General features: G+C 37.8%; 1 long non-coding RNA gene across 3 annotated transcripts; it reads right to left on the reverse strand.

Annotated features, from left to right (window-relative positions):
• Positions 1 to 3913: 3913 nt before the first annotated feature.
• LOC136170574 (uncharacterized) lies at positions 3914 to 27197 on the reverse strand. 3 transcript variants are annotated; one of them, XR_010663651.1, is made up of 3 exons: positions 26072 to 27197; positions 23511 to 23601; positions 3914 to 5314 (listed from the first exon to the last, which is right to left on the reverse strand). It is a non-coding gene; the product is annotated as an uncharacterized lncRNA (long non-coding RNA). The 3 variants fall into 3 exon arrangements; XR_010663650.1 differs by having other exon boundaries at positions 23511 to 23635; XR_010663652.1 differs by lacking the exon at positions 26072 to 27197 and adding an exon at positions 25317 to 26038 and having other exon boundaries at positions 23511 to 23635.
• Positions 27198 to 27499: the final 302 nt, after the last annotated feature.

Raw genomic sequence — 27499 nt, forward strand, 5'->3', positions numbered from 1 at the left:
ATGACAACCTCCTGGAGATCTAATTCCTGGGCATGTTGAGACATGTCAGCCTCCCAAGAGTTGGGTCCCTGGTTATGTCGGGCATGTAGACCTCCTGGGACCCCTGAACTGGCAGATTCCTGAGCAGGTTGAGGTATGACAACCTCCCGAGGACCAGATACCTAGGCAGGTTGATGCAGGGTGACCTCCTGAAATCTCCAAGCTGGAGTTGGGCATCCCAAGGTCTCCAACATGACTAGTGTTGGGAAGGATTAAGGGCTTGTAATCTTAACTCATTGCCAGCTTATCCACCACAAATGGACAAATAGAATAGATACCATGATGTAAAGCACTCCAAGTCTGTGCCCTGAGACTGGGAACTGTCATAAGGCTCATGAAGCAGTCATAAGCCTTATCCTCTTATTGCTCTGAGGGAATGTAAATCACCAGTTCCTCCCAGAGTCCTCCATAAGAGCAGTTTAGGGTGTCTCCAATGGTAAACATTTCACTGTCACAGATCCACTCTAGGTAATAACAGAAGTAATGACAAAGGAGTGGGTTATCTGGTCCTCTTAGGGGCATTAAGAGTATTTTAATAATAAATGGGGTGGAGTGATGTTGCCTACAAGAGGGCAGGGTCCTGGTTGTAGGAGTAATAAGTAGCTTAAGAACAAACTAATAAGAGGCAACAGATCAGATGTTTCATAAAAGTAGAGTGGAGATTTGATCCAGGTGTATGTTTGTAACTTTAAGGGACGGGTGGTAAGGGTTTGTGCCCAAATGGCCCATAGGGCTAATTCCCAAAGTGTCAAACATGTACCTGGAAGTCCAGTTGCCCTTGAAGGGATGCCACCAACAGATGGACTTCTCACAGGCATTGTGTGCCTGCCACCTACCCCCCCCCCCACCCCGCCAACACCCTGCCCCGTTGGTTCACTAAGAGATTCTGTTGTTGCACATGTTGTGGAAAATATGGAAGATGAAGGCCTGAATATCTAGAGGGATTGGATATTATACAGTATTTCCCTCCCAAGGGCCAGCTATTTTCTGGTTGTCCCATCAGAAGATTGTAAAGGCAACATTGCTGGCCTGGACAGGGCTCAAGAAAAGAGCATGAAACAGGAGCTGAGGGGGCTCCTCTGAAAGAATGACATAGCCCAAGGGCATAATATAAACCAATTAAAGTCAAATGGGTCCAAGATGGCAGACAAGTTAAATTCAGCTAAACCTTGATCCTCAATCTGTAAGCTAAAGACACAGTCAGAGATGCCATGACAGTTCCAAGACACTTTCAAAAGACCAAGGAGGGGGTGGTTCCCCCATTGTTGGAATGATCCTCCCACTCATTAGCATACAAAATCACCCAGCTTGCAAAAACTAACCACACCACTTTCCATGGCCTCTGCACTCACCGTCTGTGATGGCCCACAATCTTTGAGTGTGCTTCTTTCTGAACCCTAAGAATGTCAGGCTGGATGAAGCATAAGCTGGAATCAAGATTGCTGGAAGAAATATCAATAACCTCAGATACACAGACGGCACCACCCTTAAGGCAGGAAGTGAAGAAGAACTAAAGAGCCTCTCAATGAAAGTGAAGGAGGAGAGTGAAAAAGCTGGCTTAAAACTCAGCATTCAAAAAACTAAGATCATGGCATCCAATCCCGTCACTTCACGGCAAATAGATGGGGAAACAATGGAAACAGTGACAGACTTTATTTTCTTGGGCTCCAAAATCACTGCAGATGGTGACTGCAGCCACGAAATTAAAAGATGCTTGCTCCTTGGAAGAAAAGATATGACCAATCTAGACAGCACATTAGAAAGTAGAGACAGTACTTTGCTGACAAAGGTCCGTCTAGTCAAAGCTATGGTTTTTCCAGTAGTCATGTATGGATGTGAGAGTTGGACTATAAAGAAAGCAGAGCACCAATGAATTGATGGTTTTGAACTGTGGTGTTGGAGAAGATTCCTGAGAGTCCCTTGGACTTTAAGGAGATCCAACCAGTCCATCCCAAAGGAAATCAGTCCTGAATTCTCATTGGACGGACTGATGCTGAAGCTGAAACTCCAATACTTGGGCCACCTAATGGGAAGAACTGACTCACTGGAAAAGACCCTGATGCTGGGAAAGATTGAGGGCAGGAGGAGAAGGGGATGACAGAGGATGAGATGGCTGGATGGCATCACCAACTTGCTGGACATGAGTTTGAGCAAGCTCCAGGAGTTGGTGACAGACAGGGAAGCCTGACTTGCTGCAGTCCATGGGGTCAAAAAGAGTCAGACAGGACTGAGTGACTGAACTGAACTGAGGTGTGGGGGTGGGCTGACCTCAAAGAAGAGGCCTCAATCCATCTTGGCTTCCTCCTTTTATACATTTGTCTCCTACCCGCCTAGCCTGCCCTATGTAAATTGGGCTAGCCAAGAGGGCTGTTTGTTTTGTTGGTTTTTTTTTCACCTGAGATTCTCACTCTGGTTCTCAGATTTTCAGGGGTTTTTTTTGTTTGTTTGTTTTTTTCCATTTTTGTGGACTTTTTCCTTTCTTTTTCTTTTAGCCACTGCCATTTTGGACTCCTTTTTCCTATTCTAACCACCTAACACTAATAAATGAGTATAAGTAAATAGCAAGAAAGGAAGTTTAAAGGATTTGCTCTGTTGAATAAGCCAGAAATTTTGCATATTATTTTACATTAAGATCAAGATGACTTCCCCCCCCCAATAGATACATTAATGGTGTCTTGTCCTCAATTTATGAATCCTTGTAATTAGACCCAACATATTTGGAGCGAATACTGCCCTCTGGCTGCCAATTTGAATTAAATCCTTATAGAACTAGATCTACAGTTCTTCATGAAGAAGCAGCTTCAGTTTAGGAACTGAAAATTTTTGACAGTATTTTCTGAAAGTTCCTTATCAGAGTCAGGAAGTCAATTCTCTCTTCATACTCTCCTGACAGTAGAGCACTTTTAAAGGACTTCATCTTAATTCTCTATTTCAAGCACTTGATGTTCCCAAAGAGAGGGAATTTTTGTCAAAGAATCACATTCCATAAAAATAAAAATAAACAAACTTCATAGAAAATAACAATGAGACAAATTCTCTAACCAGCATCTCTGGCTTTCACATGTTTTTGCATAATGAAAGGGCTAATATAACATAACAAATCTTAAACTGTTTTCACAGGGAGTGGAAAAAAGATGTGTAAAAGTATGCTCTGTCTTGCTTCCTTCTGTTCACAATGTATCTAAATAAAACAAATGGTGTTCTTGCTCTTTCTGTCTGTTTCCCAATCTGTTTGGATAGTAGCCACCATTCCGCAGCCAACCATAATATCTGACACTTCCTGACATCATGAAAGCCACCATCTGTCTATCACCAAAACCCTGTACTTTTTAAAGACTACTTGGCTTGATCCTTAATGAAGCTTCACGTTGAATGCACAGATCAGTTTAGAAGGGGTACAGGGAATAATTGACACAAGGAAAATACATAAAATCACGTTTTCATTAGATTCTGTCTGAAAAACACAAAATGAAATATTAAGGTCCCTTTGCAGGCAGAAAAGTTTGGTTTAGTTTCGATTGTGTTTCATTTCCGATTTGCCTGTGAAAGTTTAGACAGGGCTGGACACCAAGAATAAACCTCAACTAAAACCTAAGCTTTAAATCCAATATTTTCAGTCTTGTAAAATTAAACAGTTAGACATGACTTTGCAGTGTGTATATTTGAGCTATGGAAAAAAGAAGAAGAAAATCCATCAATTACTTTTCCAAGGCTTGAGAATATCATGCCATTTAAAACTGAATCAACTTCTTATTTAACACCTGAGCGATTATCCAGGAAACAAAAGAAGGCTCTGTATGTCTTCACTTGTAAATGTCACAGGTGAACACAAACAACGGAGTGCTGCCAACATCAAGTCACTCTTTGTTTTATTAAACTATTGTACCTCTATGTGTGCCACAAGGGACTACATTAATAAGGGAGACTAAGGAAGAATATTTTCCTTGGTGAAAAAGCAAAGCTTTCCAGGAAGAAGACAGAATAACAAGTTTCATATACAAATTTCATTAGTGTACTCCATTGAGGAGTTGATTTTTGACCAATTCTTTTTTTTCTCTCATCATACCAGGATTGTTCCTATGTTTCCTTTAACAGTCTCATAAATTCAAGGTGTGTGAAGTCACAGAATTTCCTCTAGCAATCAAAAAGTATATATATATATATACACACATAATATACACACAGCCTATACTTAAAGATATGTACAAGTATGTATGGCCTATGTATATAAATATACAGAGAGAGAAAGACAAAATGAGAAAGATATTACATTTTTTATAGTCTCGAGCAGCACAGCATAAGTTTGAATCTTAAACTGGGGGAAAGTTACTTATGAAGGTGCATATTAAAAGTCTTTGTGGGAGTTGAAGTTGCTTTCCTCCAGAAAATATCTTGGTAAAATAAGATGTATTAAGTGTTAATTCTAAGCCAGGTAAAAGGTCAAGCAATTCATTCTTGTTATTTTGTTTGACTCTATAGAAGGTACAGATGTCATCCCATTTCATTGAAGAGGAAACTGAGGGCTAGAGAAGGTAACTAACACACCCAAGAGCCCATAGCTGATAAGGGTTAGATCCTAGATTCAAATCAAGATCTTTTTATTCAAAGTCTAGTGTTCAATCCCACCATGATCCTCTGTTATCTCTTGGCTAGACTGTATACCCTGATACATTCTAGCTATAACATTAACAAAACTTGGGGCAGTAGTGGGGGGAGGGTAGGAAAATCAGACATCAGAATATTTTCATCAGTATTTCATGAGTGACAGCCTTCAAAATCAGCACCAGGAAAAGTCTACACTTATTCCTGCAAGGATGCTAAGGCTCTGGAAGGGCAAATGACTCTATATTGGTGTATCCACCTTAAAAAATTAAAAAAAAAAAAAAGGATCTTACTGCATTCTGCCCATGTTGTATATACAGAAAGAGTCCTGAGTTCTTTAAAAAGCAGTCTTGGCTCTATTCTTTGCCTGTCTATCTCCACATCAGTGTTTTCAAATGGAAAGTAAAGAATGAATGATCCACTTGAAGTAATCATGAGGCAGGCAGAATGATTCACTTAAGTAGCTTGTCTATCATAACACTAGACTCTTACTCTACTCGAACAGAGACTGAAAACCAACAGATGCTCAGAGAGCTACATTCAACACGTTATCTCAGTCTTTCCTAAATTGTCATGGAAATAGCTCCATATTTTTTTTTCTTCCCGAGCAAATAGCATAAAGCATGTATCCCTGTGTCCCTGAGTCTTCTACTTCTTGCTCATTCACCACAACCTGTTGAAAAAAATTGAAAAGTAAAAATGTAAAGCTTGGAGCTGAAACATGCACAAAACCAGCAGTCAGTCCTTTGACTGTGCATGTTCTGAATAGTACAGTCCTGCTGGGATTCCTATGTTATTTAGTCACTAAGCTGTATCCAACTCTTTTGTGACCCCATGGACGGTCGCCCACCAGGTTCCTCTGTCCATGGGATTTTCCAGGCAAGAATATCTCAGTGGGTTGCCATTTCCTTCTCCCGGGGATCTTCCCAACCCAGGGGTGGAACTCATGTCTCCTATATTGAAGGTAGATTCTTTACCATTGAGCCACCTGGGAAGCTGGGATTCTCTATAGACACTTAGTTTTACTCTTCAGTTTAATAATATTTACTATCTTCTCATTTACAACATACAAATACATATTTATTTCACCTGATGCTCCAGGGAAATCACGTTCATGTTCCTCAGTCTAGAGATGGGGGTATTGTAATTTTTAGAACAGAAACAATACATGAGGGGGAAAAAACATGAAATATTCTTTAAACTAAAACAGGAATAAATTATTCACACAAGGTGTTTGGATTTGGAAAGAACTTCTCCATGTTGATTAAAACCTCTTAATTTGTTTTGTGAAAGAGCAGGGTATAAATAGACCCATGCCTACCATTATTGTGTTTGCCTTTATTCTTAACTCTAATTATAAATCTGTGATAAAATGACTTTTTCTTCCCAATGAGTCTCTAAGCATAACTATCTTTTCCATGGAACTACACTAAAAATCCCTTGTTAGCTTATCCCAATAATTCAATAACCCTTTAACACTGCAAAACAAATACATTATCGAATGTAGGTATGATGGCCATGATTTTTATGGAGTAGGATCTGATAATTATAAAATATTATTTGAAACTTGTATTATACTTTAATACTTCAGAATTTAATATAGGAATTAGCGTACACACTGGCTTCTCCGGAGGCTCAATGGAAAAGAATCTGCCTGTCAATGCAGGAGACTCAGGTTCAATCCCTGGGTTGGGAAGATCCCCTGGAGAAGGAAGTGGCAACCCACTCCAGTATTCTTACCAGGGAAATCCCATGGAAAGAGAAGACTTCTGAGCTACAGTCCATGGGTCAAAGAGTTGGTTTAGCAGCCAAAAGACAACAACAACAGTACACAAAGCTAAAAAATAATAAAGACTTTAACTCAAACATCGTCAAAAATGGAAATTCACAAATATGTACATGAACATAAATAAAGTATCTGGAATTGATTTTTTTTAAACCATCCATTTAGTACACTGAATATCAATGATTTTCAATGCATGTATATGCAACAGGTATTTATGTTTTCAATACATAGTCATTATTCTTAAAAACATAAAAGATTTTTTCTAGTGCTATAACTTAATGCTAAATCTTGTAAAATGTATACCAAAACTTTGTCTATAATATTTTATATTACTTGATTTAATCTTCTTAAACAGTGAAACACAAAGAGAACCTTCCTCTCAAAATTTTATATCTCCCAGGGTTTTTTTTTTTTTCCCTCTAAAACTGTTTCACTTTACAAAACAAAACGACTGCAGTGTGGACATCTGCATGAATGTCCCTCATTTGCAAGGAGCTACATTTACAAAAACAAAACACCAGGAAATGTGATAGGAAAAAGAGCTGCCACCCAGAGTCCTGTAGCTAAGCAACAACAGGATGTCTTCTCTCTAGTAACCAAATTATCCCATGGTCCCCTGAGGGCTGCAGAGCTCTCTAGGATTTCCACCACCTGACTTTAAGTTAAGTCGTTTCTGGACTTTTTCACTTCAGGCAATCAATACTATCTTGTCAAGTTTATGGGGTATGGATTTCCATCTCAAAATTGGTCACAACAGTCCTCTCAGAGGTTCACTCTTTAACACACCATCTTATCGAATACTTGGTAGAACTGATAGAAATAACATGAATCACGGATACAGGTATCCATGAAAGAGATCAGCGCAATGAATAAGGATTGTTTATGTAGAAGATGAATTAATTGCTCTAAGCTTCAATGACATTTTTTCCACATGCAAATTCCCTGATATGAAACATAAGTATATTTATACCTAAAATTATATGAACATATATTACTGACAGAATTGCCTGTAGTGGCCTACCCATGAACTATTCTCTAGAAGAAAACACCCTAAGCTAAACTCTTCTTTTTAAAAAAAAAAAAAATTCTGGAAAATACCTTTAGAAATGTATACATATGCCAGACACCTAGGACTTCTGGAACCTGGCAAACCACAGGTTTTTTTTTTTTTGTTAGGATCAATGCCATCTTAACAGATGGGTGATAGTGTAGGCATGCCAGGGAATCAAAATGTACATCACGTTCCACTACAAGGGGGCAGAATCTCATCCAGAAAAGCCCGTCTGTGCCACTGGCTAAAGGAATATTCCATTTCAGCCCCACCTCAGAGCCAGATCACTTAAAATAATAACTTCTAAAGCCATAAAACAGTTTGTGTGTGTGTCTATTTTGTTTTCTTTTCTGTTTTTGGCTTTGCAGTGTAAGAATTCACATTCCACTGGGAAAAGTAGGACAGGAGCCATTGTAATGAAAATTTCAAACAGCAAAAATGCTATTATGGCCCATTTCACTTTTCAACTGAAAGGCTCACCTAAATACAAAAATCATTTTGTAGAAGCCAGAATGTACTTTTTTTGTTGTTGTTAAATAGAACCCCACAGATCTTTCTGACTTAATTGTTCTGAAGTCCTTTTTTCCCCTCCTTGGAACCTACAAAGACCCATCTTAAATCGGGAATGAAAAGTTTCACTAGAACTGCCCTGGTGAGCAGTCTTAGCCACAGCCATAATTGAACACGCTGTACACACTCATCCCTAGTTCAAGGATGTTCACCAACAATGAGGCTCTTCACAGATTGTCTGGCTTTATCTAGAGTATGAGAGAGATGTTCCCTGAAAGAATGGAAATTTTGAGCCTTTGTATTTTACTGTCTTTATCTCTCTTGGAGTTTTCCTGATGACTCAGTGGTAAAGAATCCACCTCCCAGGGCAGGACAGGCAGGTTCAATCCCTGGGTCAGGAAGATCTCCAGGAGAAGAAAATGGCAGATTACTCCAATATTATTGCCTGGAGAATTCCATGGACAGAAGAGCCTGGCGAGCTATAAGCCATGGGGTCACGAAGAGTCAGAGCAACTAAACAACAAAAACAACAAATCTCTCTTGAGTTTATGACTTTGTAATACCTATCAAAGATAGGTGGGGTTCTATTAACAAATTCTAACCCTAGAATTTGGGAACACTGTAATCTATGTCAGTCATCATAAGTCACATAATCTTAAATGTGACATTTTGCATTTGTGATTTTTTAAATTCAACCTCTACAGATTTTTCAACTGTTATTGTTGTTAATGAGTAAAAACGTTCCTCACTAAAAATAAAACAACAGAGTTTAGGTAAAACACTCATCAAATTGCAGTAAGTATTATAGTGTCCTAACTAATGAAATAGTTATTAGCGAACATACTTGGTGCATGTTGTATTATTACATTTATAAGCTCAAGAGAAAATGAAATCTGATACTAAGATACACAGAAAGTCTCTGGTTTTTTTAATTAAAAGCAAATAAATGATTATTGGTGAAACTCCCAAAACTATTAATAATACCCACTCATATAACAAATTAGTAATTCAAAGTAATTACATAACTATGAAAAGTGTCATATTAAGTTATATGAACTATATAAAGGCATAACTCTACTTTTAAATGCAAACTCTCCAGCTAAACTTTTTTAAAACTTGAACAATAAAAATCACCTGGGGGTTAACAGTTATAAAACAGGAAATGATTTTTTTCATTTCCCAAATTGGTAAACTACTGTGGAGAGAAAAAAAGTGCAGCTCAATCAAACACAAAGTTATCTTCCATTGGCCAAGAGAATTATCTAAATGTTACTTGCTTTCATTTGCTCTTCTCATCTGCAAATGTGCCAAGTTGACTAGCCTTTCTATTAAAATAAAGACTACCTTAGCCAAGGAAGAAATTGGACAGATTCTCAGCTTTGTCTGCAAACATGAAGAGGAAAAATACACTAATGGAAGCAGCATGATTCTTCATTATGGACCCCTCCAGGTCTTGAAAACCATCCAAGGAGCCATCTCATCAAAAGTTGAACATCTTCCAAGGATCCCTTCACACACACCCTTTTTAAGTAGTGAGTTCCTATCAAAGATTTCCTCCATTCAAAGAGTTGAGAGGGGATTTTGGAGTGATTTCCATTTTTTGAAACTTGTCCAAGTTCTATCCAAGCAGTGATAAGGATTCAATATACCCTATTTGATTTTTAAGGATGGAGTACCTCCAAGGGAGAAGGAACCTATCACCATGATTTCCAAGGACACATCCTGCCTATCATTTGGTGGTGGAAATTTTCCAGCTGATTCTGTCTTTGCTTCTAAATATATATCTTCCTTCAGTCCCAAGAAATGAAAGTATTCCAAGGTCTCTTTCAATCAAGAATCTTTCCATAGACATATATTACAGACATATCTCCTTTTTACTACTGAAATATTTTCAATTAAGAGCCTTAAAGCTGTGAAAAAGTTTTAACTGAAAAGTAATTCCAATTATATAGTTTTCCTTTTGAAATACCATTTATGTTTCTAATACTCTCAAGAATTTTAAAATACGGGGTAAAAATCATATAGCATTTCACTGTATATAGCAGAACATTCGCAACAATCCATGAAAATCTTTATATTTTTATGTTTGCTTCTAACAGTTTTTACATATTCCTTCCTATTCTAAATGAAATAAATCAAATAATATACAGGGTTCCCCAATATCCAAAAACAGAGCATTCCTATGAAACCTTTCCTAAGCCAAAATGGTGTAAAGTAAAACAGTAATTATCTTAGGACACATCTTGTTAATGGGTGCACGCTCAGAGATCCAGTAAAAGCTATGGTGGCTTGATGCTGAGAATCTGAGTGTATTTCCCACGGAAGGAGCTTGGCGGCGCCACTCTACCTGCTCAAGAAACACATCGTGCTTCAAAACAAATGCTGGCCACTATTTTCTTTCTTTGCCTATTTTTGTAAAAGTGAAAATCTTCTTTGGATTTCTTTCAGTTAATGCAAACAGGTACTAATGTAGCTATTTTATAAATGAGAAGTGGCATAAGGCAAACTTCAAAAAGTAGGGGATACCTGTGCCCCCGAAGTAAGAAGTTGAACATGGAATGGAATCTCTGGATGAACAAAGTGGAAATTTACAAGTGTGGAGACAGAAGTCAGACTCCAGATGGACCCCAAAGTGTGACTGTTAATAATGCCAGAATGTGAAGGCTCAAGAAGAGAGCAAAGCTATGGATATTCTCTCAAGGTCACTTCCAGAACCACAGTGTGCTTTTTGATTTGATTGCGCTTTATTGGTAGCTGTACGTACTTTGGGTTCTTGAACTACAGTGGCACTTTGAATTCGCACCAGTTACTTCTGGCTCCACCTCTTCTCATGTGAATATATCCAGGTAACAAATTTTGAAGAGGGATTTTTAAAGTATTCAGCTGTGTACAGGTAAAATGGCAAAATAACAGGTCAGTTTTATAAGAGCGGACATTTGAAAGCTGAAAGTGTTTGCAATTGAAACAAATTCAGTATCCAACAATAAAGAATACATTATAGCCTTAAGATAAAATGCTCGCTAAAACTAGTTTTTTTTTTATTGAGATATAAAGGGATGTATATCATACTAGTTTCAGATATACAGTAATGATTATATGTATGTATGCTTGTGTGTGTGTGTGTATATAAATGGCAAAGTGATCACCACAATAAGTCTAGTTAACACTCATTACTACACAGTAATATATTGTTTTTCTTGAAATGAGAACTTTAAGGATACATTCTCTTAGCAAGTTTCAAATATGCAATATGGTATTGTTAATTATAGTCACCATGCCGCACATTACATCTTTAGGACTTATTTTATAATTGGAATTTTCTACTGTCTGTCTTCATCTATTTTGACCACTTCCCAAAATCAAATTTTTCAAAATGGTTTGATAAAAACTTTTTAATTAAAATTTGGGGAAGTCATGGTCAAATATACTGGGTTTTTTTTTTTTTCTTCTTCTTTTTTAACTCACCTTAATTCACGTCCCTGATGAGTAAATTCAGTTCTTTAGAGCTGATCTTTTACCATCAATGATTATTTGGAGTAAAGCTATAGAAATTTGCAAAGCTATAGAAATTTAGAAAACTGTGACAAAAAGAGTTAGAATCTCCTGGTCCTAGGATGATAATTTTTATATGTCTACTTTTATTCATTTATTTTTATTGTTGTAATCAGACTGAACTAATAGTATTCTTGACATTTTATCTACTTAATATCAAAAGCATTTTTTACAATGAAACTTTTTAATGAGTGTACTATATGCCATTAAGTGAATATGTCATTGGAAATTTAATACTCATTTTCTCATATTTTTAACATTTAGCTTGTTTCCAATTATTCACTTTTAATTTTATTTTTAAGTTATTTTTAAAATAATTTATAAATATGTTTAGGAGTAATTTATAAATTTGGGAATAATTTTAGATTTTTAGGAAAGTTACAAAGATGGTACAGAAAGCACTCACATACTCAACATATTTTTCCATTTCTTTTAATGTTATCACCCTACATCGTCATTGTTTATTCATCAAAACTAAGAATACAGTATTTTGTTGTTTAGTCAGTAAGTCATGTTCAACTCTTTGAGATCCCATTGACTGTAGCTTGTCAGGCTCCTCTTTCCATGGGATTTCCCAAGCAAGAATATTAGAGTGTGTTGCCATTTCCTTCTCCAGGGATCTTCCTGACACAGGAATTGAACCCAGGTCTCCTGCATTGGCAATATTGCGACACTACTATCAACACCCTTGGCTTTTCTCCAAAGGTTTTAATGCTGTTACACGCTCACACTGAAGAATAAACAAGTAGACTATATTTACATAAAGCTGTGAGAAGGCCAAAAATAGTCTATCAGGTTCATCTATTCATTTTTATGTTGTTCAACATCAAATTAGTTATCACCATTAATTTTTAAAGTCAGTGGATTCCTGCTTTAAAATCTAATAGTAAGAGAAAACAAACAATATTAATTAAACATTAAAAGTACAAACAGATATGTTACTGTTCAAATTAGAATATCTAAAATGCTATTAGGGAGAACATATTTTAGCAATGTGTACATACACTTTGGTTTGTGTTTGTGCAGATAGTCAATCTTTTTTGAACTCCAAGTACGCACTCAGCCTTCTCCCAAGTGCTACAAAAGAAAAATAATATATCCATAAAACAGTTGCCTCTCCCTTCAGAAGCTTAAAAATCCCAAAGTCAAGTAAACAACTGTAAATTCATGCTTCATATGGAAGGATCATGGCAATGGAAAGCACAGAAATGACCACAGAAGTTTTCCGGACACATAAATCTGAGAGACATTGAAAAGAAAAATAATGACTAACAAAGATGTAGGCAAAGTATCTTGCAGGGGGGAAAAAACAGATTTTTACAGAGTTTCTGGCACTTTCTTTGGAGTTACAACAACAATTAATAGTGATCACCAGTGCTATTGAGGCTTTATTATGTGCCAAGAACTTCTGGGCAAGTCATTCATTCTCCAAACAAATGGAAGCATGGAGCTCTACAAAAGCAGGCATTTCAGATTCTCTAAGTTCAGGAACTATAGGTCTCAATATAAACCTCTAGATCAGAATCAATCATTGTTTTTGCTGGGCATCAGAAACATGTGTTTCCAAAACAATATAATAACTATCATGCTAAGCACTTAACTGGGCTGTTCTAGGCATACTTTTATATACTGTACATGGATTTACTCACATAACCTTGACAACTTGTGAAGCAAGATCTAGTGTTCACTCCATCTGAAGTTGAAGAAACTGAATCCCAGAAAGTAACACAAACTGTGGTGGTGCTGGTGGTGATTTAGTTGCTAAGTTATGTCCAACTTGTGACCCCATGGACTATAGCCGCCCAGGCTCCTCTGTCCCTGGGATTTTCCAGGCAAGACTACTGGAATGGGTTGCCATTTCCTTCTCCAGGGGACCTTCTTGATCCAGGGATTGAACCTGGGTCTCTTGCACTGCTGGCAGATTCTTTACTGACTGAGACCAGGGATGCAACACAACCCATGAAAGGTTATTAAAATAGCAAGTAAAGAAGTGTGTATTTAAAAGACTGTTCTATGCATTGGACTCTATGGGAGAAGGCGAGGGTGGGATGATCTAGGAGAACAGCATTGAAACATGTATATTATCAAGGGTGAAACAGACCAGTCTAGGTTGGATGCATGAGACAAGTGCTCGGGGCTGGTGCACTGGGAAGACCCAGAGGGATCGGGATGGGGAGGGAGGCGGGAGGGGGGTTCAGGATGGGGAATACATGCAAATCCATGGCTGATTCATGTCAACGTATGGCAAAAACCACTACAATATTGTAAAGTAATTAGCCTCAACTAATAAAAATAAATGGAAAAAAAAAAAGAAATGTGTATTCATACCCAGGCTGCCTAATAATGAAGTAATGAAGCCTGGAGCCCATGACTGCACTCTGCCCATAGGAGAGGAGAAACTGGGGGTCAGGGGATTCTAGTGGGGAACCCATACAGAGAAAGGAAAGACTAAGAAGTTAACTGGCTGAAATGAGGTAGATGCCTTAGTAATAAGCTTATTAGTAAGGAGAAAAATTTAGATTTGAGAAACAGCAATATGCCAAATTACTATTTCATTTTCACACTAACATCATAGCCAATAGAAAAACAAAATGCTACCTGATAATACACAGCATTAGGTTTAAAGTTACATAGATTCTCTCAATCCACATAAATCTTTGTGGATTTAGTGTGTTTTTATTAACAAACAAAAGATATACACTATTTTCACTAATATTCAAACAATATAATAGCAACTACAGATGTTAATTTAACTAACCCTATGTCTTCTAATTTCAAGTGTTAATGTTTCCTTTTGCTTTCAATGTGTATTCTAGGCTACTCTACAAGTGCTCGAGATGCACATATATTTTGAAGTGTGTCCATTTGGTCATAATCAAATTAGTTGCCCCCACCATACCCAACACACACAGACATTGTGGGACATGTTTCACCATTTCATTTTTCTGTGCCTAATACAGTGTAAGACATTATGCTATGGATCCACAAAGCAGGTAGTTAAAAGCATGATGTTATCACTGGCCCAGGATCAGCATAATTTCCCCCCATCCAAAGCAGTTTGTAGGTTAGCAAATACTTTCATGATCTAGAAACAAGAGAAACATTAATACAAGACTCTGTTATAAAGGCACTCAGTTTCTGTTCCTCTTGCTGCTCCTGTTCCTCATCTTTACCCTCATTATGCTAACTTCCTATGATTTTGCCTACATGCTAAGTCACTTCAGTCACGTCCAACTCTTTGCAACCCATGGAACATAGCCCACCAGGCTCCTCTGTCCATGGGATTCTCCAGGCAAGAATACTGGAGTGGGTTGCCAGGACCTCTTCCAGGGGATCCCAGGGATCAAACCTACATTCTTAGGTCTCTCGCATTGCCGACGGGTTTTTTGCCACTAGTGCCATGGGGGAAGCTTTTATGATTTTAAATTATATTTAATGTATTTTCTGGGATTCCGAGGTGGTTTCCCTGATGGTCCAGAAGATAAAAATGTAGGAGACCCAGGTTCAATCCCTGGGTCAGGAAAGATCCTCTGGATTAAAGTAATGGCAGCCCACTCCAGTATTCTTGCCTGGAGAATCCCATGGACAGAGGAACCTGGCCGGCTGCAGTCCATGGGGTCGCAAAGAGTCAGAAACAACTTAGCGACTAAACAACAAAAACTACAATGTATTTCCTACTAAGTATGATTAAGAAGTTGAACACAAGATATTTTTATATTCAAGTTTGACCCTGTTTTTATCCTCCTGGCTCCACACTGTTCAGAAAATAGAACACATCATTTTTTATGTTATGTAGTCATCATCGTCATTACTAAAGTTCATAGAGAAGGCAATGTATGTTTTATAAACACTAATGCAATCCTTACAACAACCCTTTTAGGTAATTACTATTATTCCATTCTACAGACTGGGCCACAAACTGAGGCAATGAAGCAAAATAAACTGCCCAAGATCACATTATCTATTATGAATTTACTCTGGTACTAAGATCCATCACTGACATTGTGACTCCAGAGCTACACATAAATTATCATTTTACTCCATGTTCCCTAACTAATATATTATTAAAGAAATTTACAGAAATATAATATACAACAAAAAAGTTATACCCACATTCAAAGAGTGCGTGCTATGCTTAGTCACTCAGTCATGCCCGACTCTTTGCAACCGGCCAGGCTCCTCTGCCCACAGGGATTCTTCAGGCAAGAATACTGGGGTGAGTTGCCATGACCTCCTCCAGGGAAATCTTCCCAACCCAGGAATCAAACCGGGGTCTCCTGCATTGCAGGTGGGTTCTGTACCAACTGAGCGATCGATCAGAGAAGCCCCCCATTCAAAGTGACAGAGAACAAATTTTAAAAATAGGGATGTTGAAATTAATTTTGATTCAGAACCAATATTATATTTTTTCAATTACCCCACCAACTCTTTGTGCTTAGCCAGAATCACCATAATGCCACTACCACAGGTACCACTGTGAAAGATGCACATAATGTTCTCAGTGTTTACTTTAAGTATTTCCTCCCATAATTATCATCGCCCCTGTTAATATTTCACCTTTAGTGTCCTTTATTGGGGCACATTTATTGCTTGAGTACTTCTAATGCTAGTTAGAAAAAGTATATATTCCCTGTAACCTGAAATGCCCTCCAATGTGCATATTGTTTCATAAGCATCAAAGGCCCATGTATGCTGGTGGGAAAAACACCAAAAACACCTGGGATTTAATGGCAGTTCATTATGTTCAGGTAACCAAAGTCCTATATGTGGTCTTTTTGTTGTTAACATATACTGTAAGGCTAAAATAAAATATGCTTACTATATACAACATGGTTAAATGAATATGATTGTATTTTCTGACAGAATCAATCAAGCCATTAGAGATTTTTTTTAAAGCAAAGATAGCAAATATTTCTGTTTGCAATCAGGTAATAAAATTCACTACTATTTCTGAAATAAAGTACAAAGATAATATGTTTTTGTCACCAATATTTGGGTCGACTACTTACTCCATGACCAAACTAAAATTTCTGAATAATTCCAATCCATGTAAGAGGTGTTAGTTGTTGCCCTTTTCTTTGCAGTGTTTTGTTTCTAAACTTCCTAGTAATCTAGAGACAAAGCAATACATAGGTGACATCAAAAGATTTAATGATGAAAGATAATTGCCAGTTAGGCAAACTCTGAGAGAAGGTGAGTGACAGGGAGGCCCGGCATGCTACAGTCCATGGGGTCGCAAAGAGTCAGACACGACTGAGCCACTAACCAAAAACAATTGCCAGAGTTGAACTACCTAGAATATAGGAGTTGGGGTGATTCCCATATGGGAAATAGGGATTCCCATACTGAAGTTAGGATTTCTACAGAAAAGATTCTCTAAAATAAACATCTCTAAGAGCATTATTGCTGATGATAGTTTTAACAACATGGCTTTGATAAATCTTTGAAATTATATTTGTGGTTGTTTTTTTTTTAACTTTGAAAATACACAGTTCTAACAAATTGCACAGCTTAACTAATTTGTTAAATCCTCGGGATTTTTTAAAATGTTTAGTTTTCTCATATACACAATGGCAGTAAAACTGAAGGGCAAGTATAAGTATTAAATGAAATCAAACATGTTAAACACCTAGCACATACCCTAGAAATTGGTGGATGGGGCATTGCAGTGAAAAATTCATGCCTTGGCTTTCACTGTTGAGACTAAATTCTTGCTTCAGTCTTAACGAACTGTGTGACTTGAGGACTATATAGAATTTACAATGCTCAGTGGACAACAATATCATGACTTCTCCACATTCTACTCACGATCAACAATTTTATTCCACTTTTACTATTCTCTTTTCCCTGTCATCTCCCCAATTCTTCCCCTGATCTGCCTTTCCCAAAAAGTAACAAAAATATACAAGCTAATACCTGGGACATTGTCTTATTTCCCTTGAAACAGATCAACCCTGGCAGTTGTGCCTCGTCAACAGGAGTTATGCAATTTTAATCTCCTCCAATGAGCTCTCCTCTAAATAGCCAGATGTTTTATCTGGCATCACCACTGGACAGATCAACTGAAAACAATAAATTTGATCCAAATTCATGGCCTAGGGAACATCATGTGACTTTCGATTAGGAAAATAGTCCTAACTTATAAAGAAATGGCTAATTACTGAATATTATTTCACAGTCCATTTTTTAAAACAAATGCTTTCCAAATCTACCCATTTTAGCTTCAGGCTTTATTGTCAGAGACAATATTCTTATTGATAACAATGAAAAAGATAAAAACTAGCTATGGTAACTCTTTGCTCAGAGACGTGAAATGGTGCACATTATATCTCTTTGGGCTCAGTGCTAAAGAATCTGCCTGCCAATGTAGGACACACAAGAGATGCAGGTTCAATCCCTGGGTCAGGAAGATCCCCGGAAGGAGAGAATGGTAACCCACTCCAGTATTCTTGCTTGGAGAACCCCATGGACAGAGGAGCCTGGCGGGCTACAGTCCATGTAGTTGCAAAGAGTCGGACACATCTAAGCACGAGCGCCACATTTCTTTACACACCCAGCAGTGACTGACATTAGCCCTTAAATGACAACTGCCATTCACTTTGCCTGCAAAGCCACCTATACTCATTTATGTTAGTTTATATCAAATAGCACCCTTTGGTTTCAACTAATACCAGAAAAATAAGCACATTCTCATTAAATAAGGAGAACCTCAATTTTCCAAATTAGCCAAACACCAAAGCAAGAGTTAGTCCACAAATGTCCAACATTTCATAAGTCTATAGAGAACAAGATATCAAATAGCAACCTGTAAATTTCTCCATTACTTGTACACCCTTCCCTCATACTTAGTGGAAAAAGTGCAAGCTTTGATTCAATTCACATAAACACAAATTCCAGCTCTATTACTTAACACTCGCTTACTCTTTGGATAAATAGTTAATTTCTCTGAACCTTAAATTCTTCATCTATAAAATGGAAATTATAAATAATTTTTATTATAAAATAATTTTTGATAGGATTACATAAGATAATTCATGTAGCATTCCTTAAAGAATGGCTGGGATACAATAAATACTCTAGAAATGTTATTCATACTCTTAATAATTATAATAGCACTGTACAAAGTTCATGCACTCTACTCATCACAGAAATATCCCTAACTGATAAGAGTAACTTATTAAACCACTGGTGTATATCATTAACTTAATTATTAGTATCTGGGCTTCCCTGGTGGCTCAGATGGTAAAGAATATGCCTGAAATACAGGAGACCTGGGTTCAATCCCTGGGTTGGGAAGATCCCCTGAAGGAGGGCATGGGAACCGACTGCAGTATTCTTAACTGGAGAATCCCTATGGACAGAGGAGACTGGTGGGCTACAGTCAATAGGATCACAAAGAGTAGGCATGACTGAGTGATGACATATATGTTTGTATCACCTAACCAAGAGCCAGGTTTTGTGTCTGTATCTTAAAGGTGTAACCGAGAGTCAAGAATCAAATGCATGGCTCAGAAAGGTCCCTCTGGCAATATTTGAACACGAAACTGAAATCAATCCAAACATGGGATTATGCCAAGAGTCAAAAGAAAAGGTGTTCAAGACCTAAATATAGGCAGTGATAGCTATTATATAAAGGATGTGACATACAACATGTAACATGAAAAAGATGGAAACAATATAATTAGATCACTGATGTAACATATATGGTACAAAATAAATTAAACTGTCAAGTTCTTTTGTTTAAACTTCCTAGAGCATGGATCCATCTTAATTTTCTCTAATATATACCTCATAAAACAAGTATTATTAATCCCAAATTAATCTCAACATTTTTTTAAATAATGATGTTTCATTGTAGAAGAAAGAAAATGCTTACATCTGGTAAATAAAATATGATTAGTTTCATTAATATGTCAGACTAAACTATACATATGTTAATCAATATATTTATGTTAATTGCTAATTTTCATGTCTCACAACAAAGGTGCAAATTGTGGCATCATCTGACCTTCAAAGAACACATGATACCAGGGATGTTTTTTTTTCCTTACTAAGTTGTGCAACTGCTAAAATTAATTGCACCCTAGGGCTATTATATTATGCATGAATTGTCACCCAAATGAACGACAATGTTTGGGAAGGAGTGAAAAAATAGGGATTTAGATGTGTTCTCAGTGAACGCTGCCAGCTACATGACAACTGACATGATACCCAATTACAAGATCACTAATTAAGGCTATCAAACAAACCCACATATTTGTGCCCATCACTAGGATATTTTGTCTCATCCTTTGAATTTTCTTTCAGTAAATGGGGAAAAAAATCTCCTCAGAGTAGTTTTTTCTGACTTTCAGAGAGTAGGATTTAACACTTGATATGTCATAAAATATGGTGATTTTGCTGTGCCCAATTCTATAATAACATGTAATAAAATAGCAACAAAATGCATTGATGTTTTTTACCTCAGCATTCAACAACAACAGTTAATAATAGTCAGGTCTGGGGTTCTCCTCTTAAGACTGAGCAATGACAGTGAAATCTTAAAAAGTTTCATTTCATGGGAAAATGTAGAATGTGTCATGAAGAGAGCCTTAAAAATATATGATTCATTATTTTCCTTTTTGGAAAGGAATTTAGCCAGTTATAACTATAATTAGGGGCTTTCCTGGTGGCTCAGTGGTAAAGAATCTTCGCCTGCCAATGCAGGAGACATGGGTTTGATCCCTGATCTGGGAAAACCCCACATACCCTGGAGCAATTAAGACCAAGTACCACAACTACAGAGCCTGTGCCCTAGAGCCCAGGAGTTGCAAATACTAAGCCCACGTGCTACAACTAGACCCAACACGTGCTCCAGAAAAGCAGCCACTACAATGGGAAACTCATGAATAGCAACCAGAGAGCAGTCCACTCTCACTGAGACTAGGGAAAACCTGGGCAGCAATGAGACCCAGCACAGCCAAATTTAAAAAAGCATAGCTTATATCACTTTATTCAGAAATGAGATGAACACATTGACTCAAATTTCTCCATATGCAAAGTAGATCCAGCTTTCATTTCACAAGATAATCAATGAATGTTTTGATACTTTCAATGAAATTCCTAGAAGTGTGTGCATATATAGACATATATGATATTGGACTCATTTTATCATATATTATTTTATTATGTATTGTAGAGCCATCCCCATGAAAAAGAAATGCAAAAAGGCAAAATGGTTGTCTGAGGAGGCCTTAAAACAAGCTGAGAAAAAAAGAGAAGTGAAAGACAAAGGAGAAAAGGAAAGATACACCCATCAGAATGCAGAGTTCCAAAGAAAAGCAAGGAGAGACATGAAACACTTCTTAAGTGAACAATGCAAGGAAACAGAGGAAAACAATGGCATGGGAAAGACTAGAGACCTCGTCAAGAAAATCGGAAATACCAAGGGAATGTTTCATGCAACAATGGGCACAATAAAGGACAGAAAAGGTATGGACCTAACAGAAGCAGAAGCTACTAAGAAGAGGTGGCAAGAATACACAGAAGAACTATACAAAAAAGATCTTAGTGACCTGGATAACCACAATGGTGTGATCACTCACCTAGAGCCACACATCCTGGAGTATGAAGTCAATGGGCCTTAGGAAGCATTATTACAAACAAAGCTAGTGGAGGTGATGGAATTTCAGCTGAGCTATTTCAAATCCTAAAAGATGCTGCTGCTAAAATGCTTCACTTCATATGTCAGCAAATTTGGAAAAGTCAGCAGTGGCCACAGGACTAGAAAATGTCGGATTTCACTCCAATCCCAAAGAAGGACAATGCCAAAGAATTTTCAAACTACTGCAGAATTGCACTAATTTCACATGATTGCAAGGTAATGCAAAGAAGGCAATGGCACCCCACTCCAGTACTCTTGCCTGGAAAATCCCATGGATGGAGGAGCCTGGTAGGCTGCAGTCCATGGGGTCGCTAAGAGTCGGGCATGACTGAATGACTTCACTCCCACTTTTCACTTTCATGCATTGGAGAAGGAAATGGCAACCCACTCCAGTGTTCTTGCCTGGAGAATCCCAGGGACAGGGAGCCTGGTGGGCTGATGTCTATGGGGTTGCACAGAGTCAGACACGACTGAAGTGACTTAGCAGCAGTAGCAAAGTAATGCTAAAAACCCTTAAATCTATGTATCAATATGACAAGAACCAAGAACTTCCAGAAACACAAGCTGGATTTATAAATGGAAGAAGAACCAGAGATCAAACTGCCAATATCAACTGGATCATAGAAAAAGTAATAGAATTCCAGAAAAACATCTACTTCTGCTTGTTTGACAATGCTAAAGACTTTAACTGTGTGGATCACAACAAACTGTGGAAAATTCTTAAACAGATGGAAATAACAGACCACCTTATATGCCTCCTGAGAAGCCTGTATGCAGGTCAAGAAGCAACATCTAGAACTGGACATGGAACAATGAATTGGTTCAAAATTGGGAAAGGAGTATGTCAAGACTGTATGTTGTCACCCTGCTTTTTTAACTTATAAGCAGGGTACCTCATGTGAATTGCCAGGTTGGATGAAGTACAAGTTGGAATCAAGATTGCAGGGAGAAATATCAATAATCTCAGATATGCAGATGACCACTCTAATGGTAGAAACTGCAGAGGAACTAAAGGGCCTCTTGATAAAGGTGAAGAGGAAAGTGAAAAAGCTGGCTAATTCAACTTTCAGAAAACTAAGATCATGGCATCTGGACCCATCACGTCATGGCAAATAGATGGAGAAACAATGGAAATCATGACAGACTTTATTTTCTTGGGCTCCAAAGTCCAAGATGTGGACTTTGGAGTCACTGTGGATGGTGACTGCAGCCATGAAATTAAATGACGCTTGCTCCTTGGAAGAAAAGCAATGACAAACAGACCATGTTAAAAAGCAGAGACATTACTTTGCCAACAAAGGTCCATCTTAGTCAAAGCTATGATTCTTCCAAGTAGTCATGAATGGATGTGAGAGTTGGACTGTAAAGAAAGCTGAGTGCCAAGGCACTGATGCTTTTAAATTGCAGTGTAGAAGACTCTTGAGAGTCCCTTGGACTGCAAGGAGATCCAACCAGTCAATCCTAAAGGAAATAAACCCTGAATATTCACTGGAAGGACTGACACTGAAGCTCCAAAACTTTGACCAGTTGATATGAAGATCTGACTCATTGGAAAAGACCTTGATGCTGGGAAAGACTGAAGGCAGGAGGAGGAGGAATGGTAGAGGATGAGATGGTTGGATAGCATCACCGATTCAATGGCCATGAACTTGAGCAAACTCTGGGAGATTATGATGGACAGGGAAGCCTAGTCCATGGGGTTGCAAAGCGTCAGATACAACTGAGAGACTGAAAAACAACAACAATGTATTATTTAATACATATAATAAAAATAAATGCAGACACATGCATATTGTTTTGTATATATTTAGTTTTTACATGTGTGTGTCTGTTTGTTCCACGTTTAACCAAAGGGATATAAAAATGTGCTTAATATTACCTTGTTGAATAATATGTTAGGGCCTCCCTGGTGGCTCAGATGGTAAAGAATCTGCCTGCAATGTAGGAGACCTAGGTTAGACCCCTGCATTGGGAAGATCTCCTGGAGAAGGGAATGGCAGTATTCTTGCCTGGAGCATCCATCAGAAAAGACTGGTGGACTGAGTCCAACTGGTGGACTCAGTCAGACACGACTGAGCAATTAACACTATCATAATAGTTAGCACAACTTAAAATATGAAGATGCATGCACACTCACATATAACACCTATTTAATTTATTTAGAGAGTGATGTCAGCACTCAAGACAGGACCTGTAGGACTGGGGAAAGAGAGGTCAAAATGGAGGCAGATGCACATATCAAATGCCATTTGACACATGAAGTTCCTGCTGACTGTTTTTATGACTCCAGTAGAAATCTCACCTATGAGGCACTGGGAGAAACTCACCTGCCACAAAGGTATCCCCAGTGCTCCAAGGGCCAAGCTCAAACTTCCCCACATTTTGCGTCTGTCTCCTGATGTTTAATTCAGAGCACAGCTGCAAGGGCAAGGTCCAGTAAACAGGAAGTCCCCTCAAAAAGAAAAAAAAAAAAAAGGCTGGGAATTATGGGCAAGAGATAAACTACAACCATTAGCTGTAGCACCACCTTCTGGGGAGGGAGGAAGAAGTTTCCAGTAGTAGACTGGTGGCTTGTAAGAACCAAAGAAGATATAGAAGATTAAGAATTCTGATACAAAAAGAAGTAAAAGAGCAAGTGCATCCATACAAGGTTGGAGAAAGCCCTAGATTTAAGTAGAACCAAAGAAGATTATGTCCCACCATAAAATGACAAAGATTTGAGCAGGTGCTGGTTCATATGTGAAAACAGCAATGCAAAACTTCAAGGAACATAAAGTATCAAGTAAACACATCACCACCAAAATATAATGATAATCCTCTATAACTGAATTCAAAAGCACACAGTGCAGTATAGCTAATAAAGAATTCAAAATAGCTCTTCTGAAGAAACTCAGTGAGCTCCAAGTAAACACAGAAACACAGTTCAATGAAATCAGGACAACTGAACAAAATGAGAAACTTAATAAAGAGATTAAAATCTTTAAAAAGAACCAACAAGAATTCTGAATCTGAAGAATTCAGTAAACAAAATGAAAAATGCAGGAGAGTACAACTACAGCAGATTAGACCAAATAGAAGATAGAATCAATGATCAGAGAATACATAGATGCTTTGAAATAACTCAGTCAGAGATGAATAAAATCAAAAATGAAAAAGAGTCTGTCCTATATGATCCAGGGGACATCATCTAATGTGCAAATATGAGATTAACTGGGATTCCAAAAGGAGAAGGGTTGGAGGAGAAGGAAGAAAGTTGAAAGAATTAATAGCTGAGAATGCACCAAATCTGAGGAGACTCTAGGACATCCGAGGAAACAATGCAAATTGACACATTATCTCAAAGGAAAGACCTTCTCCAAGACACTTAGAACAAATGTATTAAAAATCAAAGACAAATATGTAATCCTAAAAGCAGTAAAAGAAAAAAATGTGGTAACCTACAAAGGAATCCTCATTAGTTTATGAGCAAATTTCTCAGCAGAAACACTACAGGCCAGGAAAGAGTAGAATGACATATTTAAAGTGTTGAAAAAAAATTGCTCAACAAGAATACTCTACTTTGCAAAGTTATTCTTCACTTACATAGAAGAAAGAAAGGCTTTCCAAACAAACAAAAACTGAGTGAGTTTATCACCAGTAAAGCTGCTTTGCAAGAAAACCTGAAAGGTGTTCCTCAAGCAGAAATGAAAGGATGCTAAGCAGCATCATGAAAATATACAAAAAGAAAAAAAAAATACAAAAACTGTAAAAGTAAATACACAGTCATATTTAGAAAACTCTAATTCTGTAACATAAAGATGGATTGGCCAAGTAATTGTTGTATAAAGGTTGGTGGAAAACAGCATGAAAAATAACTAAAGCCATAATAGTTTCTTAATGAATACACAACACAAAGAGGTAACCTGTGACAACAAATACATTAAAACGGTAAAGTAAAAGGGTAGAACTTTCATATATGATCAAATTCAAGTTGCTACCAGCATAAAATGGACTGGTTTATCTGTAAGATGTTTCATGTAAGCCTTTAGACTTCCCTGGTGGCTCAGGTGGTAAAGAATCTGCCCATAATGCAGGAGACCCGGGTTGAAACCCTGGGTTGGGAGGATCCCCCGGAGAAAGGAATGGCTCCCTACCTCAGTACTCTTGCCTGGAGAATTCCATAGACAGAGGAACATGGTGCGCACAGTCCATGTTGCAGAGAGTCAGACATGACTGAGCAACTAACACTTTCACTTTCTTTCACTTTATGGTAACTACAAAACAAAAACTTATACTGGATACCCAAAGTATAAAACAGGAGCACTAGAGCATATCACTATGAAAAATCTCCCACTTACAAAGATAGGAAGAAAGAAAGGAAAATAGAACAATGAAAATGCAAAACAGAAAGCAATTTCTTATGTATCAATAATTATCCCCAATATAAATGGATTGAATTCACCAATCAAAAGACACAGAACACCTACATAGACAAAAAAACACCAATTATATGCTGCCTACAAGAGGCTCACTTCAGCTTTAAGGACACACACAGACTTAAAGTGAAGGGATGGAAAAGATATTCCATGCATGTGTGAGTCATAAAAGCAGGGCTAACTGTACAAAGACAAAATAAAGTTTAAGTCCCAAATATTAAAGAGACAAAGAAAACTATTATACAGTGATTAAGGGGTCAATTCATCAAGAATATAAAACAATCATAAATATATATCAGACTCCTGAATATCTTAAGCAAATACTAACCAGTCTCAAAGAAGAAATAGATTACAGTACAACAATAGTAGGGGACCTCATTATAACTTTCAACAATGGACAGGTGATCCAGACCAAAGTTAGTAAGAAAACTTTGGGCTTAAGTTGCACATTAGGCCAGATATATTTTACAGACATTTACAGAAAATTCTATCCAAGAGCAGCAGAATATCCATTCTTCTTCAGTTCAGGTCAGTTCAGTTCACTCGCTCGGTCATGCCCGACTCTTGCGACCCCATGAACCGCAGCACGCCAGGCCTCCCTGTCTATCACCAACTCCTGGAGTTTACCCAAACCCATGTGAATTGAGTCAATGATGCCATCCAACCATCTCATCCTCTGTCATCCACTTCTTCTCCTGCCCTCAATCTTTCCCAGCATCAAGGACTTTTCCAATGAGTCAGCTCTTTGCATGAGGTGGCCAAAGTACTGGAGTTTCAGCTTCAGCATCAGTCCTTCCAATGAACACCCAGGACTGATCTCCTTTAGGATGGACTGGCTGGATCTCCTTGCAGTCCAAGGGGCTTTCAAGAGTCTTCTCCAACACCACAGTTCAAAAGCATCAATTCTTTGACACTCAGCTTTCTTTGTAGTCCAACTCTGACATCCATACATGACCACTGGAAAAACCATAGCCTTGACTAGACTTTGCCTTTGATGGCAAAGTAATGTCTCTGCTTTTTAATTTGCTGTCTAGGTTGGTCATAACTTTCCTTCCAAGGAGTAACCATCTTTTAATTTCATGGCTGCAGTCACCATCTGCAGTGATTTTGGAGTCCAAAAAAATAAAGTCAGTCACTGTTTCCACTGTTTCCCCAGCTATCTGCCATGAAGTGATGGAACCAGATGCCATGATTTTAGTTTTCTGAATGTTGGGCTTTAAGCCAACTTTTTCACTCTCCTCTTTCACTTTCATCAAGAGGCTCTTTAGTTCTTCTTCACTTTCTGCCATAAGGGTGGTGTCATCTGCATATCTGAGGTTATTGATATTTCTCCCAGCAATCTTGATTTCAGCTTGTGCTTCTTCCAGCCCAGCGTTTCTCATGATGTACTCTGCATATAAGTTAAATAAATAGGGTGACAATATACCACCTTGACATACTCCTTTTCCTATTTGGAACCAGTCTGTTGTTACATGTCCAATTCTAAGTCTTGCTTCCTGACCTGCATACAGGTTTCACAAAGAGGCAGGACAGGTGGTCTGGTATTCCCATCTCTTTCAGAATTTTCCACAGTTTATTGTGATCCACACAGTCAAAGGCTTTGGCATAGTCAATAAAACAGAAATAGATGTTTTTCTGGAACTCTTTTGTTTTTTTGATGATCCAGTGGATGTTGACAATTTGATCTCTGGTTCTTCTGCCTTTTCTAAAACCAGTTGAACATCTAGAAGTTCATGGTTCATATATTGCTGAAGCCTGGTTTGGAGAATTTTAAGCATACTTTACTAGCGTGTGAGATGAGTGCAATTGTGTGGCAGTTTGAGCATTCTTTGGCATTTCCTTTCTTTGGGATTGGAATGAAAACTGACCTTTTCCAATCCTGTGTCCACTGCAAAGTTTTC

This window comes from Muntiacus reevesi, chromosome 6 (assembly GCF_963930625.1).
Source record: "Muntiacus reevesi chromosome 6, mMunRee1.1, whole genome shotgun sequence".
In the NCBI taxonomy this organism is placed as follows: domain Eukaryota; kingdom Metazoa; phylum Chordata; class Mammalia; order Artiodactyla; family Cervidae; genus Muntiacus; species Muntiacus reevesi.